Source organism: Micropterus salmoides, unplaced genomic scaffold, assembly GCF_014851395.1.
Source record: "Micropterus salmoides isolate LMB-PRFRI ecotype aquatic unplaced genomic scaffold, ASM1485139v1 Ms_hic_scaffold_15, whole genome shotgun sequence".
Lineage (NCBI taxonomy): Eukaryota > Metazoa > Chordata > Actinopteri > Centrarchiformes > Centrarchidae > Micropterus > Micropterus salmoides.
In genome coordinates, this window is record NW_024040596.1 from 28,804,263 (window position 1) to 28,823,934 (window position 19,672).

At 39.8% G+C, this 19,672-nt stretch overlaps 1 protein-coding gene across 1 annotated transcript in view; it reads right to left on the minus strand.

Moving 5' to 3' along the window:
- LOC119903390 (SH3 domain-binding protein 4-like) overlaps positions 1-16,385 on the minus strand; it is a 43,526-nt gene extending 27,141 nt beyond the window's left edge. The window contains 1 exon segment of the mRNA XM_038719522.1: positions 16,239-16,385. The gene's annotated coding sequence lies outside the window, so the exon portion shown is untranslated.
- Positions 16,386-19,672: the final 3,287 nt, after the last annotated feature.

The window sequence follows — 19,672 nt, forward strand, 5'->3', positions numbered from 1 at the left end:
GAGGTTTGGTGCGAGGGAGGAAGCGGCTCCAACATGACGAAGCATTTACCTCAACACGGCGTGAATCTGAAGGAACGCACCGTGTTCGATGTGTCGCTCTCTCCCGGCTACAACGACGCCCCACATACAGCTAACGCTAACAGTAGCAACGTCTCAGGTACAAAACACAGGTGAGCTGACGTTCAGCTTTTATACTGAAGGGAAAACAATGATGTCTACAAAGGATTCAATATATATTTTTCTTAGAGACCAGTCCTCAGAGACGCCCCTCCAGTACAGAGACTCCTTTCACTTTAGCCATGAAGGGGAAGATGAGCAAGGAGGAAGAGGATGAAGGTCACAGAGCGCTGACAAGATCTGTGGTGAAGGAACCAGAACAGAGATTCAATAAGAACCGGGTTCCATAAGTACAATCAGAATCGATAAAACTGAAACAATACCCAACTGTAGAAGAGGTCCATAAGTCTGCAGTTACAATTTGCTATGACAATTTCATAAATAAATGTATTTTTTAACAACTTATGCAGCTGCATCCATCTCATCCTTGCCTGTCACTGTTTTTCTGGCTCTGACACAGGAGGATGACGCCCCCATTGAGTGGGTTCGGTTGTTTTTCCAACCAGAAAAAACAGCCATCAATAAGTGAAACTCCAAACACATTCTGAAACGCCGCCCGAATCTTAACTGTAAACCTGCAAAAAAAAATTAAAAATCTGTGCAGGTTTTCCGTCTTGCGGATTGTTGTGAGACTCAAGCAAGGTGATTAAGAATGTGACACCTTCAGTGAATTTAAAGTTAAAAAATGTACTTTATCTGTCCAGGTTTCAGCACAGGCACATATTTACAAATTGATGACTGATTGTTTCTTTAGCTACTGTTTGCAATCTAACTTTAAAGCCACCAAACATCTTAAATTCATCTTTACAGTTGAAGAAAAGAAGCAATAAAACTCTAAATTATTTACATAGGACCTTTTAATAGGCTCCAGATCATCCAATAAACTTGGGTGCAGTGGACTGTGAGGAGATATTCTGGTCATATCTTTTGTTTGCTGCCCTTCTCTGCTGAGTAGTTTAACTGTACAGATCCACTGTGAGCCCTGTTAGAGCTCGGCCTCGGGCTGCCTGCTGGTCTGCAGCAGGAGGAGGAGGAGGAGGAGGAGGGGGGGGCTCTGTTGTGTTAACTGCTGCCTCTGACTGATAGGACTCTCCCAACACAAACCAAAGCTATGAATATAAAATTATAATCATGTCTGTCCTTCTCCAAACCTCTACTCTCATTTCCTGTCTGGGCTGTGAGGTGGTCTTTGTCAGGTGGGAGCATGAGCGGCGGCACTTTGACCCTGCTGAGGCACCGTAAAGACGATTTCCACACTTGAATTCACTGCAGCGGCCGTGGGAGAACAGTCTTCACTTGGCCTTTCCTTCATAATCCCCGCAGAGGAAGCGCTCTATGAAGCTGTCATCCATCCCACGCCTTTTATTCGGCAGTCCAGTTCCTGTGGGGTGGATGTCCCCAGGAAAAAGGCAGTTGCCAAACGGTTTCTTATTTCAGATTCAGAGTGAAAACACAAAGCGCCTTTACTCAGCTGACAGGACACAGCGGGTGCTCACGTTCATGTAAATGCGACTCCTCACTGTGGGCCTTGGTTGTAAAAGAGTTTTTAAATATGTTGGTAAAACTGGCAACAGACCTGAAGATTATTATATTGTACTGAGCACAATACACAGCCCGTTCTGATTCCTAGAGTGTTAAACAGCTCTGCTCTTCTTAAGGCATCTCGTACCAACGCACATGGCAACCTTTTCGTTTCCCAAACAAATGTCAACATTGATTTCTTTTAGTGATGTTACTAGGGCTGTCCTATCCGACACACTGCGCTCCTTAGTGAGATTCAAATGAGGCTTACTGTCCACAGTTTCTCTGGACTGTCCCTCAGGATCACATGTTAGTCCAACATCGCTGAGCATGTTAGCCACATTAACCGCGCAATATGCTAACGCCAATTTAGCTAACCTTTAAAATAAACAGTAAAACAACACAAAACACGGCAACACTTCCAATCTAATGTTACAGTCCGTCCACCGTAACGAAACTTATGTCGCCTCGGCAACAGCCCAACGACACCTTATCACAAAGCACCAGGTGTTCTGCCACTGGACCACAGACAAGGTCCTGATCATGTGCTGTAATAACAGAGCCGGCCCTCATGCTAACTCATCACGTCCAGTTTATGCTGTTGCTTGCATTAACAGGACAATATATTCTGTGTGTATCTGTAATGTGTAGAGGAAGAGACTGCAGAGGAAGAGCATCAATGAGACCACGGCTATAAAACCAGTCACTGCACAAGGTCAAAGACACAACAATGTTCACCCTGCAGTAATAAAAGCATCCTCAAGACCGAATGACTGGCTCCATATTACCCGTAAGCGCAGGCCAGATTCTCTGCTGTAAGTTTAAGGACGACTGCTCCTGAGCAGGAAGTGGCCGAGGAGGAAATGCCTTTGTGATGAGAGGGAGCCAGATCTCTGCTGGCTCTCCCTACATTTCCTTTAAAGCACCGCCTTCCACGCATTGTTCTTATCTGCTCACTCAACAGTCCAGAAGGATGCTTAAGAACCAAAAGCAAAACAAAAAAAGACATCAGATATGATCATTTATGGACGCTGGTAGGACATCATCTCCACACAGGAAGAGATTTAACTTGAAGAATATCATGAAAACTGGCCTTTTAAACCTCACTTTAGTCCGTTTGGTATCCAAACATTAAATCTGTTCTGAATGTTGCTGATGCAGTTCAGATGGATTACAGCAATGCCTTTTGTTTTCACCTGCTCTCTATTGCCTCCCTTGAGAACTAATCAAATGTATCAGAAACTCTAAAAACCACAGCAGCAGAACACCTCTACAGAAACACCTATACAACTACACCTACTGCAGATCATGACAGCAGGAGGGACGATTTGGCATTACTGTGCAAAACCACTGCTAGTTTCTAAAATGCATGTAATTTAAATAAAAAGAATCAGGTGAGCTGCTGCAACATTCAGAGTTTAATATCTGGTTGTTTCCTGTTAATCTGTTTTAGATTCTGACATGAAAACAACAAAGCAAACTTTCGTCTTCATCTGTTCTCTAACCACATACGGAGTGAACAGAAGTTAAACTGATCCCCAGCTCTTCCTCACATTAAAGAGCCACAAACATGCACTGTCGTCTGGTTTAGTTTCCAGAGAGGGAGCGCCGAGCAGCTGACGAGCAGCGGCTGCAGCGAGCTCACAGACCTTGAATTAGCTGGTGAATTCATCAGATAATGAGAGGAACCCATATGCCGTGTTCTCAGGCAGCAGCTCAGCGAGAGATGTGAGGACACGGTTTCATACTGAGTCAACACTGCTGAGGATGTAAAGGGTTTGGAAACAGAGCTCCAGGATCTCTGGTCTTCTACATCATTAATACAAATGTTGAGGCTGCAACAACTTAGCTTTATTCACACAGTAAGCAGAAATATGTGCCACTGGAACCAATTTTAGAACAAGGGACGGCATTTCTTGTGATAGTTACTGATGTTCAAAACAAACGAACGCTATTGGCGTCTCTGCAACCGAGACAACCAAGCAAGGCAAACATGTTTTTTTCCTTTCTAAAGAATAAGTGACCCTGTACACAGGTGGTTGACGATGGATGGATGGATGGAAGGAACACTCAGTGGATTGTCACCAGGTGCTCTGGAGGTTTCGGTCTCCTTTTCCACCTCTGCATTTCCCATTTTAATTAATTCACTGAATTCATACAAACAGTCAGACAAAAAGAACGACAGGGTGACAGTGTTTCCTTGTGTGGAAATAGCCACTGATAAATATGTGGTTTATAAATATGTGGTCAGTGTTATTTGCCTAATCCTCACAGCTCTTTGGATGCGGTAGAAATGGAATCAGCTGTGAGATATGAGACATTTAGTTCCTCTGTGTAGTTTCTGTAGCTCAATATTTCCTGGAACGTTTTAGAAGCTAATAATATCTGCAAATTCTCACCTGAAAGTCTGGGACCAGTTAGTGGATAAATGACTCAAATGAGTTCACAATTCTAAAAATATTTGTTTTTGCTATTTCATAGTGTCCGTGCAAAGAGCTTGCTGTACAGAATAGGCCGTAACTAGTGATGTTTAGAGGAGAGACGCCACTTTAAGAATCCTCAATACAACTCTATAGGGAAATGATGGTTAACCACTCCCACACGCCACTCCCTCTAAAAAGCCAATCTTCAGCTTTTAGGGTCTACTGCACATGCATCACTACTACCACGCATGGCGTATTAGAAGTATACCCTGTGGGGAAAAATGCTTTTTAAACCTTATTGTTGGACAAAGTCATCAAACTTATTCAACAGATTCTATACATGCAGGTTCAACGTCCCAGTGACCAGTGACCCTCTCCCCATTCATTTAGAGAGAGACCTGGTCTTGTTGGTCCGAAATAACCGGCCAGAGGCCTTACCAAGATGGCTGCAGAGTGGCGAGTGATAAGGACTTTGCTATAACATACTTAATAACCAGTTAACGGTGGAGTATGCCAACAAATAAATGGGTTAAATAACAGATAGACCCTGCGTGCCCTGCAGCTTCAGTGAGGATCTCTCATATTGAAGCTTGGCTTGTCTTTAGAAACCATCTGAATTATTTCACACTTTTCTGCCAGTCAGAGTCAGAAAGGTCCTGATTGCCTGAAGTCCACACAACCAGACAAAGACAAACCCACAAACATACAAAGCATTTGTGTGTTTGTTGACTTGCAAACTCTCCTCAGAGCACAGGGGCAATAAACTGTGCATGAATTTAGGCTGAAAACGCTCCTGGCTCTATCAGTCAGACAGTGCATTCACTTAAGTACACCTTTACAAATGCTAGATATTCTACAGTTGTAGTCACCAGTTTGTTTTCTTACTATGCAACCAGAAATGTGTTCTGTGTGGTTCAGTCGGTGCTGCAGCAGCTGCAGCCATCATCCATTCCTTTCCTTGACAATATAAACATACCAAGGTGGAACGGCTGCAGGGATAAAGTGAGGAGGAATGTGAGGAATGCCGAGCTCCAAATGAAATCATGCATTATTCAAGTGAAGGAGGAGAAAGGGAAAAAAAGAGGAAAACTAATCATTCTTTTGATGACAAAGAGGAGGTTAGAGATCATGTTAAACTGTCATTCTGGCCTTTTATCAGCAAATTCATTGGGCTGCTTTCATTGTTGTCAGTCTTGTCACGAACCTGAAAACAATGACATTACACTCACACCCCTGTCCCCCCTACCACATCACCCCTCCCTTTGCTTTCTTCAACAAGACCAGTCTATAGTGAGCAGTCACACCAGACAGCTAGACTGATGGACGAGGGAAACTTTGCTGTTACTTGTGGACCAGGACTGTGACGTTTGGATGAGATGGACGCAGCTGAACAGAAGTAACAACTATACTATATTTAAGACTATATGCATAACAGAAAAGGTTTGAGAACCACTGCATCAGTGGGACGAACACATGTCTAAAGTTTAAAGGCTGATTTTTGCTCCTAAATGTGAAAATTGAAGAAACCAGATGGTTAATTGTGGTTTTAACCTTTTTTCTATGGTCAGAACAAACACTTGATGCCAAACAGTGGATCCCTTCACAAATCTGAGGTAGAACATTCAAAACAACTGAATCTTTTTTTCAACAAATATGCACAAGTAAAATTAAATAAAATCTTTTTTTTTGTCCCTTTTCCTCAACAAAATTAATTACTTTGTAGAAAAAATAATATTCTTCCGTTATTCAAATGAATTAAATTAAACATTTATTGAACATTTGTTATATTGTTATCGAGGAAAATTGGATTGCGATAGCTATCATTATTGCCCAGACTTAGGACCAAAAACCTTAACCTTAACGTTAATAAATGTTAAAGATAGTCAACAGAATCGCTTGTTACATAGTTTGACCACCAGACAGCTGAAGTTTATATTTCAGATGTAAAATGTCACCACAGTCAGTTGTTACGATATGTCTGCTATAAAGTTGTTCCTAAGTGCTGCTGCTGTTTTGACCCTGCTTTCCTCTCTCCATTCACACTGAAAATACGCAAACGTGTGCAAGGAACCTAAAACTCTACTCTGGACCAAAACCGACAGACTTCGCCAACCCCTTGAGCCACACAGCTAGCACGCTACAAATGGTGTTTCTGTCCTGGGAGATTAACTTTGACAGCATGTCACGGAACAATCAGTATGTGTCGGTGAAACTGTATGCAAAACCTAAAAGGTGAGCTTCCTTAACAGGCAAAGATGACTCGCTGAAAACAATGAACACTCACTCTGAGCTCGAGGGGATGCAGAGCGTGAAGGAAGGGGGGCGATGGGGGCTGTTGGGGAAAGACCGAGCTCCAGCATGACTCATGCATGGTACAATGGCTGGCTGCAGACGGAGGGGTCCTGGGCTGAGGTTGGAACGAGCCGGGTGGGGGGTACCAGCTGCCTGTCTGATGCCAACTACAGCCGAGCCCTCCCTGTCACAACTCGTGTTGTAATCAGCTGGAACTGAGCGACACCAGAAGACGCACGTTCGCCCGGGGAAGAGGTGGGGGACGCTTATCTGGAATCACATGCATTCATTCAAACAATGAGGTCTATTCAGGTCCAGCTGTAACCCAACATCGGGTCCTCCACAAGAGAAGGGATGAAAAGTAGGTTTAGCACAGTGAGTTAGAAAAAACATCCAGAAACACATTCCTGAGCTCAATTCAGAGAAAACTTCTTCCCATGTAATGGACAACACATGACTGGCCCTTCTTTGGAAACGTTCTTCCATCACTTGGGGATAATGCCTCAACTACGCCTATAGCTGCTCTAGAGGGAGAAATGCGGATCATGCTCAAAGCATCCTGACATTGTGTAAAAGTACAAAAGTGTAAACTGATAAAACAGTGTTGATTCAGTTAACATGACCTCTTGGAAAATGTAACTGAAGCGGAACTTTCTTGAAATGCTGTGTAATGTTTTTCTTGTCATGGCATGATTTCTCTTAATCAACAGAAACTTCTCAAATGTACAGTCGTCTTCTGAGCGTATAAAGATCGACTGCTATGAATGATGCTTTACCTTTTTACCTGAGACCCCTCTGTATTGTTCTTTGGTGTCACCTTCGACATGCAAGTGTAAGAATAAAACCCAGAACAGCCACTTTCTCTCCCGTGAGTCAAAACACTTGCAATTTCAAATAAGGACATATCTGTGTGTCACTTCTCCTGGACGTGTAGTTGCAATGTAAACATCATTCACGCTCAGGTTAATAAAATTTACATTGCATTCATCCATAATACTGCTGTCTTAGGAGCTGGGTTTGTCCTGGATAGAGAAATTTTTGCACCTCCCAAAGAAGTTTTAGCGAGCGCCAAAGGAAAATCCCCAGCGCCAAAATAATCAGAATTGGCAAAAAAAGCAATTAAAATATTCTCCGGATGTGTTTTTATAGCCATTTATCAAACAACTGTTGAGCAAGCAGAACATAAACTTAAATACAACGTTTTGACTTCCAGCAGTCAGCTCTCCTCTCATCCACAGCCGCTGTATTTTACAAATGCAGGAGGCGCAGGATTTATAAAGCAGCTGCTGCGCTGGTTTGACTGCGCCTGAATGCTTACAATAATGGGAGAGATGACTTCCTGTTATTTCTCACGATATACAAGCCGTTAGTGCTTGAAGTGTGCCGGTATTCAGTGGTACTGTCACTTTTACATTTTACTCTTTTGCGTACTGGCATCGGGTACTCTTCTCCGCCCTTTCCCAAATCAGGTTTTCATGACGCTCACCTGTTCCCATTCTCGCCTGCTAATTTCTGCAAGGAGATCAGGATTGGGTAACTTTCATGCAGCTGTGTGTGTTAGTTGCTCGTCAAAGTCACTTTTCGAGCCAGGAGGCGGGACATTAAAAAAAGGTTGAGGCACTACAGCAAACTTTAGAAATGTTGAACTCGCAGTTTTTATTATTGCCAAGTTAATACTGTGCATAAACAAATGAGAGACTGACCACAAAAATGAAACTGCTGTTTTCTCCGACTGGAATTAATATTACAGGCTACTAATGGTAACTGCGTTGTTTTGCTGTATGCCATTAATTGTCTGGCCTGTTTTATTTTCTCTGGTTTTATCCATTATTTATATACGTATGTATGTACGTTTGTTTTTTGTTTGTTTTCTATTATTGCTTCTTTTTCTGCATAACTATATATAACTGTAGGCTAATATCAGAAAATGGTTTTATTTGTGAAACAGCTGAATCTCAACTAATAAACTATTTGTAGGCAGATAATCCAAATCAAGTGTAACCTGTAACTATATTATTATACTAACATTATACTATTTAATGTTATAATATTTATTAATACACTAATATACCTTTACTCGTCCATGTTGTGAATATATTTTGTTTATCAAATGGTCAGAAATAACAAGAAAAGAAAAGCTCCGCTTTAATCTTCAGAAGCTGCAGAGCTGCAGTCTCTATTCATTCATCTTACAGTGTAACTTTCCAGCTAAACTGAGGCTTTCTGAAGACCCTTGTACACCCTGTGTAATTTTTTACAAAATATAGGCCTACAGCTTGCACTAAATACTTTAAATACAGTGATTTTGACAAATGAGCCGGCCAGATATAGTAGCACCTGCCAAAGTACATTTGGCAACACGCTTTAGCATTTTGCAGAGAAACACAGAGAGAAATCTTTTCTGATATTGCATTAAGCGACACGGTAGAAATTTTACATTACGAAGCGACAGTGAACGCACCACTGCATATGTCACTCATTAACATTTCATTCGGCTTCGATCCACATACGGCGCACTTGAAAGCTGAATCACGGGGGAGTTTATTAAACATGGCGACTTTATGAAACGTACTGCTGATGGAGAAAGTGTGCACATACATAGAGACACATACAGGAGACAGAAAGAGGCAGAGCAGGCCGGCGTGTTTGCCGTGAGAGATGAGAGGTGCAGGCTAGGTGCGTGTTAGTTTGGGGAGAAGAGGACAAGCAGATTCAAGTAGTAAATAAACTAAAATAAGGTGGAAAATTACCTAGAAAGTTTCAGTCTCATCGTCTGAACCATTACAGCCCTATGCTGTATGTGTATTTACGCTGAGGTGTGGTTCTTACAAACGCCTGATAGATGTGTGAGGGAAGGGGAGAGACCAGTGTGCCAAAGGATAACTGATTATGATCTCACAGTATCATCCAGTCTTTTTTCAAGAAATAATGGGCACTCGATTCTCCTGATTGAGGTAGTTGCTGTTGAAGATACTGTTCACTTATTTTTGTTGCTATAGATGTTGAGCAATGGAAAACCTTTATTATGAAATCTCTTAAAGCCTTGATTTTGAGGACACAACCTTTTCTATTTCTTTCCTTATCAACAAATCCCATGAAAACACCCAACGATGAATCTATCCTGCTAAGTACTTTGTGTATCCATAGCCTGATATATGCAACATAGTAACTTTCTAGTCTTCCAACCCAAGGACTCTTAAAGATGCAGACTGGAGGAGCAGGGGAGCGAACCTGCGCTTTTCTGATCAGTGAGCAACCCACTCTACCTCCTGAGCCACAGATTACACATCAATGAGAGGGTGACACCTTCCTTCATGATACATGCTGTCTTTCATTTTGTCCTGTCCCGGTGGGTTTGGCCCTCAGAGCCACAAACAGGGAAGTACTTTGAGGTGGACTAACACAAATTGTTGGTGTTTTCATGGGATTTGTCAACAATAACAAAAACACAACACACACCTCATCAAGTTTTTTTTTTCAAAATTGTTCAACATTTTGAGAAACACACTTATTAACTTTCTGGCAGAGAATTTAAATGACTCGTTTCACTATCAGAATGTGATCCATTCAGTCAATAACATTTAAAAAGTCCAACTAGCGTTTGCGGGTGTAACTGCAGAACAACACACCGACACACAAGTATAAACACCTGGCTTAGCATAAAGACTGAAAACAGGGGGTGACATCCTAACTCTATCCAAAGTCCAACAGTAAAACTACCAGCACCTCTAAAACTCACAAATTAACATGTTGAATCTCATTGGTGTGCACAGCTGGGCAACTGAGCAACTTCTATGTGCTGAAGAAGACCGTGACATGTGGTTGAATAGTTTAATCAATCTAAGCCATCACTAAGCCTACTTAAACTTTGGTGCCATTAATTATTTCAAGCTCCATTATTTAATTCATATATAAAAAACAAGAGAACCCTGCATATGTAATTACTGCTCATGTAATTGTATTTAATTGAAATATAAATGAACCATTAGATGTAATAATAACCATGACAATGACTGGTTTTATTTGAAACAGCAAGAATAATTTAAGGCAGTGGTCACTAATAGGCGGACTTACAGCCTATTTATTATTGAGACTTACTACCTCGTGACGGAGCGTTTCTTATTTAACCTGCGCAGCTTTTCTAGCATTTACTGTACTGGTTTAGCGGCCCAGGAAACTCACAGACCAATTGCATGTGCTTCAATCGTCTCATGTGACGCTGCTCAGCCAATCAAATCTGTGCATTCCAATAAGCATTGAGAGTTGAGTCCGCGAGATTCACCAGAGACATTTTGGAAACACACGCGAATTGAGGAGACATAAGAGAAAATAGATTTCACATGGCTTTTAATCAAGAATGTACAGATTTTACATGTACATTCCTCCCACGGACAGTTCAAAACCAGAATATCTCATAGAACTCCAATGCTAGCTGGCAGGACAAACTAGAGCTCACGTTTCTCACTGAACAAGAGAAAGTAGGAAAGTGGTATATAAAAGGGAATGAAAGAGAAGAGGAGGTATTACAGCTGTTCATTTGTTAAGATGTGTTGAGTGTTTATTATAAAATTGGTTAAGACTGCACTTCATCACTTCAAGCTACACTTTTTATTTAATTATTTCTAAAAATAATAAAATTTGATTTGATTTGACAGTCCGTTGTTGACTAAAAACATATGTTGATACAACTATAGGTTATGATACTGAATGATAATGCATGTTAGTCGTTATGATGTTCTGGACCTTTGCTTCGGGAAATTTTCTCTAACCGGACCTCTTTGAATTCTAATTGAATACCCCTGATTTACGGTTTATCTCTTCTTTTCTGCAGCATCCTTCCTTTTAATATCAGTACAGTGGCTTCTTGTGTGTGAACATGTAAACTGGGTGAGTCATGGTCACACAGTCTAGTCCCAGCTCTCTGGAAATGAGCACATATTTCACCAACTGCCTGAGCACTGTGAGACACTTCTAAATCAAACATGTGGTGTTCAAGTATTATTCAATATGAAAACGATATCAAGGGTAAATAACAAGTATACGGTTGTGATGCCACATCCAAGTAAAATCAAATCTATGGGAAACTGACTGCTGGGAAACCACCCAGACTTTTTATTGTGTTTGTGCTGCAGCAGAAAATGTCAAAGCTGTTTTGTATTTATTAAATTTGCTTTTCCTTCAGGCAACCATTGGTTTCCATTTATTTTGGTAGAATACAAAAATCAACTTGCAGATAATTGGTACATGCTAGAAATGACAGACATCACACACAGCATCACGTCTGTTTTACTCGTGAAAATGATATCACGTTTTGTGACGTAGCAGCACAGCAGACTTACTCCAAAGCATTGGACAAATTAAGGTGCTAAATTAAATGTCAGAGGTTCAACAAAGTTATTACAGTTCACTAGGAATGCACCGATCTGATACTGACAGCGGATAAAGGCCTGATACTGACTCAAAAAGCTGGATCAGGTATCATGACAAGGGGGCCGATCTATGGGTCCCAACATTTTCCTAAGAGAGCTAACATACCCGGTACCCGGTGTTGGCCCAAAGTAGGGTTGAACAATAAATCAAAATATTATCGATATTGCAATATGCCCACGTGCAATACCCAAATAGCAGGCGTTGCCAAGTTTTGATACAATTCAGAGGGCTGTGATGCGATTATAAAACGATTTATCAATGCATCATGATGCATAATTTTATTCTATACAGGATCTCTAGATAATTACTAAGCATTTCACTGGCGCATTAAAATCCAAAAGAATCATCACCTAATTCGCTTAAAATGACTAGTTTGCATCCCTAATTTACTACATTAACCTCATCTCCATGGTAACCACCTTCATTTCTTTAACACTCCTCTGAAAACTGAAATATGATTATCAGGATGTACAGTCTGTATACAGGACAGAGCTCTACACCAGTTTAGTCTGAGCTTGTATCTGATGTTCTCAACCCTTGACAAGTAGGTAAGTTAGTAATGACATACAGCTGAGCTACTTAATATTACTTTGTTACTAATTTAGCTGACGTTACATAACAGCTGTAAAATGTGCTGTACAGGGGAGATGTTAGCTAGCGCTAATAAAAAATAGTAACTCATATCGCAAACCCAATATGTGTCAGAATAAACGCAATTTTATTTTTTTGCATTTCATTCAGTCCTAACCCAAAGCCCAGGAATTGATAAGTATCAGGAATAAAGTGGGATTGGTGCACCCCTACAGTTCACCATGAGGTGCGCGTTGTTGAGATATTTCAGTCAAATCACTTCAGTATCGGGTAGAGGGCAACGAAAGTCCAACAAAGCAGGAACTCGGGCCATCACACCCGCTGTAAACAATCTCCCAGTTTAGCCAGATAATCTAAACTCACTTTACTTTGAAAAACGGGGGGACAGGAAAACTGTGCACAAAAATCACGGCCTGTACAGTAGGTCAGAGTTGAAGTAGGAAGTCTGTCTGTAAACTCTAATGTATGTTCCCAAGAGACAGGTTAGATAAGAATTTTTACGTTTGTTTTCTCTTACAAATAATCTGGTTTAGATGATGATGATCTATGATGATAAACTATGAGCTGAGTCAGAAAAATATAAAAACACACATTTTTCCTTATAAAGGGCAGCTTTGAGGTGCTCACTTTAAAGATAGGAACAAGCCCAGCATGTTGCTGTCAGATATTGACTAAACCACTTAACGTGGTATGTGTGGAGAACAGCGGGTCAGCTTAGAGAATAAGAGGAAAGAGTCAGGAGACTCGGCCTCAGCATGTTCACAGTTTTCCTTTTCACTGCCAGGAAACACATGGGTGAAGGATTAGAAGAGATAGAAATAAATATTCTCATTTTTATGACATAGTAAATCTGACTTAAGAGCCATTATTGTTTATTTGAATATGATGCTTCATGGTACTGGTTCAAGGAATAGTGTGAAAAACACTTATGACAAGTTATTCAAGCTCAATATCAATCTCAAATCTGCGTGAAGCTACAGCCAGCAGCTGGTTAGCTTAGCTTAGCATAAAGACTGGAAACAGGGGTAAACTCCTAGCATGACTCTGTCCTGCCTACTAGCTCCTCTAAAGCCACAACCTGACACGTTGTTTAATGCGTACAAAAACCAAATGGTAAAATCTAAATATTTGCAAGGACACAAGCAACTGCAGCAAAATCACTACTCCGGGCAATAAAGTAGCAGTCCCCCCCAAAAAAAAATCCTTTACCTTCCACCTAACCATGGATTAAAACAGTTATAGAGACACAGATAAACCCAGCATACCTTGTTTTTGTAAACATAATGCACTCTGATAATGGACTCAGCAGATGTGACACCCGATCCATTATTATGTCATATCAGCACTCCTTGTTGTGAGTTATCACTAACATGAGTTAGGATACTGATTCATAATCATGACTTACTGTGTCTTTGTTTTGACTAAGTGGTTATTATTAGACATTAAAAGTAGAGCCTGGCCCATACATCAGCAGTCCAATATTACAGGCTATGGTTATTTTTCTTCATTTTTCTCACTCTAACTGCACTGAAACTGTATTTTTAATGTTGTCCTAATACATTTCTTTGCCTTATGTAAAGCACTTTGAGTTGTCTCCTCTGTGTTAAATGTGCTATACAAATAAACATATCTCCTTAATTCTCAAGCTTAAAATAGCCCATTTTTGTTGTATCATATCTTATTTTATTTATAGTTGTTATTTGTAATATACAGTTCAAAATCTTAGTTTAAAAAGGAATGTTACTTGCCATCTCTGACAGTTAACTTTAGGCTATTGTTACAATATAATTAAATAACGTTTTGTTGTCACAGCTCTTTTGTAACCCACTTTGAGGGACCACAGACAAAATAGTCTTTTACTCTCTTATATAAGATTAGAAAAGTTATAAGAACTTAAAAATCCTGAATTGGTTGGGATATATCAGTCAAAAGTACCATTGTGATTTGGTTTTCAAATTTTTAACTGAAATGCCCAGTAACATTTCTCAGAGTCTTACATGTCTTACTGGCTGTCCAAACAGTCCAAAAGCACAAATATGCATATTTACTTTCATAGAATAATCTACCAGGAGCCATACAAGAACTAAACAGTGACAAACACTAACACTGACTGTTTGGGAACTGTGTGACTATCAGCACCATAATTCTTGCAGTAACATTCATAAAACACTGCACAGATGTTTACATTTCAAATGTACTTTATATAAACAGTATATATTCCTAACTGCACTACGTGTCCATTGGACCACTGCAATTTAGCAAATGCAAAATATACTCGAGTGCAATATCTCAGCTGCTAACAATAAGTTATGGTACTATATTGTTTCATATCTACTGTTTTACAGATAGTAATCTATACACTTCATATTTATTTGTATATTTAGTACAGCTGCAATGATTAATCAAATAATCCATTAGCTGTCAACTATTAAATTAATTGGCAACTATTTTGATAATCGATTCATCAGTTTCAGTCAATCTTTTAAGGCTCCCAGGCTCCCCCATCTGATAGGATTTTTGCTTTTAGATGTTTTATTACAAAAAGTGTATGAAACCCATGACCACACATTCTGTCAATGTAAGACTTATGGATGGAATTATAAGGAAAATAATTATTCCCCTTTTTGCTGTGGACCCCCTGGATCCTCCTCAAAGACAATAATCGACGTATTAATCAACACTGAAAATAATTGTTAGTTACAGCCCTGATATTTAGTTAGAGTTCAAACTCTATATTTTTAATGTTGTTGTTGTTGTTTGTTTTGCTTGTTATGTGGGAATACATGACTCTATTTCTTGTACTCCAGGGTGCAAAATTTTTTTGTCCACCAGCTAATTGGCTAGTGAATGCTCAAAGTGTATCAGCCACTCAAGAAATAACCATTGTTTTGTTGGCTAGTGAGTAAAGTGAAGTAAATCTACCATTTGATTTGCATATTTTACCAGCTTATGGCTGGTTGCTGATGCTAAGGAATCTGAATCTGAATAAAAAGCAGCATATAAATCCCATTAGACATGCTGGAATCAGAGATTTTGGGCATATTTTTTACATTTTGTTCAGATAAATTACTTCATAATTTCCCTCCTCTTCCTGCGTGTTTGTTGTGGCTGCACACTTGGGTCTTTGCAGTCTGAAACCTCTGTTATTGATCCGTGTTTCATGTCAATATGAGCCAGAAGATGATCGCGATGAGGACGTCTCGCTGGTAGTTGTGTTATTTAATACCATGGTAACCGGTGTCACCCACAGTGCCACTGTGGTACCGTGTTCAGCGGCATCACAGGGACACTTAACGGTCCATCACGTTATAACAGCGCTACAGATCAATATTTATTACAGCTTTTAAACGCTTTTAGGTTTTTCTTTCAGACAGGGTTTAAACTTCAAACGAAAAATTAAAAAATTAAAAACAAAACGGCTTTTGATGACATTAGCTTGGAAAAGAGCCGTTGCTTTTAAACGAAAACAACCGTTAGTGTAACGTTAGTTTTAACGGTTAACGTTACACCCACAGAAAGGATTTTACAACGGTCCAACAAACTGCGAGGCAGAAAGAAAGAAAAAAAGACTAACGCAGCTTAACTGTTAAAGTCTGAACACATTCAAGACTTGGAAAGATTAGTCTGGTTTGGATTTCGACAGTTTGTTGTCGATTACCTCAACGATTTTCTCAACAACAGCCCCAAAAATATGCATCACTTTGGCTGAATTTCCCCTCAGTGAAAAGTTGCAGCTAATTCTTCGGGCTTCAGGATGGAAAAACCCGTCGCTTTAACATTTACTCACACCGAAAAACACTTTTTTCCATGTCGGAACAGACACACAGAGGAAGATGAAGCAGATGACAAGAAATGGCATCTTACCTGGCGGAAAAGAAGTCTTGTTTTGTCCCATGGAGAAAGCGAAAACAATAATAATAGCCGAGCAGGAGCTGTTTCCGTCGAGCTCTCCCAGCGGTGCTGGATGTGTTATGTGCGGATCCACCGTGTGCTCTCTCCTGAAGGAAAGAGGCACAGCTCCGGCTGATGTCACCGGGGCAGGGAGGGGCCTCACCGTGACACATGATGTCACTTCACCGGTTCAAATTACTACACGCACAGACACATTTATAGCGTATAGACAGGAAAATGTATTTCATTATGACGGAGTGGTGTTAGTTTATGGGACCAGACTCTCTAACACTGCAACAGGTCCACCACAAACTACAACAAAGGAAAATACCAGTATGCCTATAATAACGTGAAAGGTGGCTATATTTACTTAAGGTAGCTACTTATACTTGTGTATTTCGATTTTTTGTTAAATTATCCACAACACTTCAGAGGGAAGTACTTTTTACTCCTTACTGGTTACTTTTCAGATTAAGGTTTTAATGAGATTTTTACTTTTATAGGCTACAGTCCATGGATTTTACATAAAACAGTATATTGGTTGTTCCTCCAATTCCTTCAAAGAATATAGGGGCTGTATTACAGAAACTTCTTAAGTCATAAATTAAGATAAGAAGAGACTGTGATTTTTCTCTAAAACTAGCTGTGTAAGCGAGCTACAAATAGCTACCTGTATGTAAAGGAGTTAAACTACCTCACTGTATGTAAAGGAGTTAAACTAGCTCACTGAATGTAACTTAGTTAAACTCACTGTATGTAAAGGAGTTAAACTAGCTCACTGTTGGCCTATGTAAAGGAGTTAAACTAGTTCATTGTAGGCCTATGTAAAGGAGTTAAACTAGTTAATTTTATGTAAAGGAATTAGGTAACTGTATGTTAAGTACGGTAGTTATACTAGCTCACTGAATGTAACTGAGTTAAACTAGCCTACTGTATGTAAAGGATTTAAACAAGCTAACTGTATGGTAAGTAGTTAAACTAGTTCACTGAATGTAACTGAGTAAAACTAACTCACTGAATGTAAAGGAGTTAAACTAGGAAACTGTATGTTAAGTACGGTAGTTATTCTAGCTCACTGAATGTAACTGAGTAAAACTAACTCACTGAATGTAACTGAGTTAAACTAGCTAACTGTATGTTAAGCAGTTAAACTAGCTCACTGGATGTAACTGAGTAAAACTAACTCACTGAATGTAAAGGAGTTAAACTAGGAAACTGTATGTTAAGTACGGTAGTTATTCTAGCTCACTGAATGTAACTGAGTTAAACTAGCTCACTGTATGTTAAGTAGTTAAACTAGCTCACTGAATGTAACTGAGTAAAACTAACTCACTGAATGTAAAGGAGTTAAACTAGTTCACTGTATGTAAAGGAGTTAAACTAGCTAGCTGTGTGTAAAGGAGTTAAACTAGCTAGCTGTGTGTAAAGGAGTTACATCTAGCTAACTGTGTGTAAAGCTGTTAAATCTAGCTAACGGTATGTAAAGGAGTTAAAATTAGCTCCAATGTGAGCAGCTTCAACAAAGCTGCTATATCATTGATGCATGAGTATTAACTATCTAATAAATAATAAATCAGTCATCAATTAATCAGTAATAAATCATTTATATTACATAGTAATTTAATTTGTTAATAAAAAATATTGATTAGCACACCTTAAAGGTGCTTGCACACTGCCCCGACAAACACCGATCGACACCAACCAACACTGACTGTTGGATCAGTGTGCGCCATCAGTCGGTGTTCGTCAGTGTCAGTCAGTGTCAGTTGGATGTAGTCTTTAGAGTTTGACAAGTCCAGTCGGGTTGGGTCTAGTCGCAGAAAGTCTGACCAATGTGTGCCATTTTCCACCAAACCGCAATACTCTGTGTTCCCTTGACAACTAAGCCAATAGCCTACTCGCATGCGGAACATCAGCACGCACGATTTCTTTGATGTCAATTAGCAAGGTATCCATTACTCGCTCCTCTCTTTCTCTCTAATTGACAACAGACCTGTCTGTGAACAGCTCCTCCACTTCGTGCACAATCACATTCAGAACATGCCTGGAGGAAGCAACGGGTAAAAAGTGATCATTGATCAAATGGCGTTATCACCACGTATATTTACTGAAAGGAATGGTACTTCTACTAGGCCTACTAGTGTATTGAAATATTAAAGACTCTAAACGTTCATAAAATACATACTTCGAATCATTTAACACCATTGATGGACCCCACTAAGAATATTATAGCGTTTAAAAGCAGCATTTGGAGGTGTATCCAATTCTCGGCAGGCAGGCAAAACTCGGCATAAAACCTGAGCGCATGCAGCATGTTAAAGCTGTCCTATCTATAACCTACATCTAGCCTACATCTGCTTTTATCTGGATCAAACAGTCATAACGTCCAAATAAACATCACTTTATGTCCGTGGTAGCAAAGGTATGTATTTGTGAAACTTTAATGTTTCTTGTAACGGGATAATCACCTTTGAAGTGTTTGCAGTTTATTGGGCCTGACAAAACAAACATAAGCAATAAAATGCTTGTTTTGTTGCCAATTAAATTTGTGTTTGGTTTAATAATATTTGTTTATTGTACTGTAGGCATATATTGTTTATATATGGAAAACAGACTGTAGTCTTTATTTAACATGATTCATGGCTGGGATAGGCTATAAATTAAATAAAGGAAGTGTCGCTCCCACCATTGTCCTTATGACATTAATTCAGATTGCTCTGTGCCAACCAATCCACCTTTTTAGTTGAAATATGTAGTTTGTAGTATTGCACTTGCCAAAAAGACAGAAAATAGCTTAATCAGTCCTTATTACTAATTCATAGTTTTCAGTCATGTGACATGCGTGGTGACCTGGAGGGCAAAACAACAAACCAACACCGCGACTCCCCCGTAGAGACGCCGCAAAAGCAGTCACATTTATTTGGATCACCTTTCAACTTAAGAAAAAGAAAGATATGCACACAAACTGTAAGTGTTGGGCACTACCGATCCATATAATATTACAGCATCCGCAGCCGCCAGATCTCTGCCGCCACTCGACTGCGGTACTGTTTACTTTTACCTTCTGGGGAATCCCTCACCTAACACAGCCCAGACTCGTCTCCTCCTTGATTAGTAGGCCTAAATACGAAAGCACAACAACAATCCAGCATTTTGGCAACGCTAAAAGTAACAAACTCAAGGTAACAGTGTATCACTTGCATATTGGTTGGCAGGCAGTCTTTTTTTGCCCTCCAAGGGAGCGTTTTCCTTGGAATGTGACGTCACGTGAAAACTATGAATTGCAATAAATGGCCAATGCAGTTTTGCACTTGCCGACTGAAAGGTTCTCAAAATGAATTGATTTCATTTATGAGTGTTATGAGTTATGTCTAATTGTAGCTCACCCAGTCCTTTTAACCTGTTGA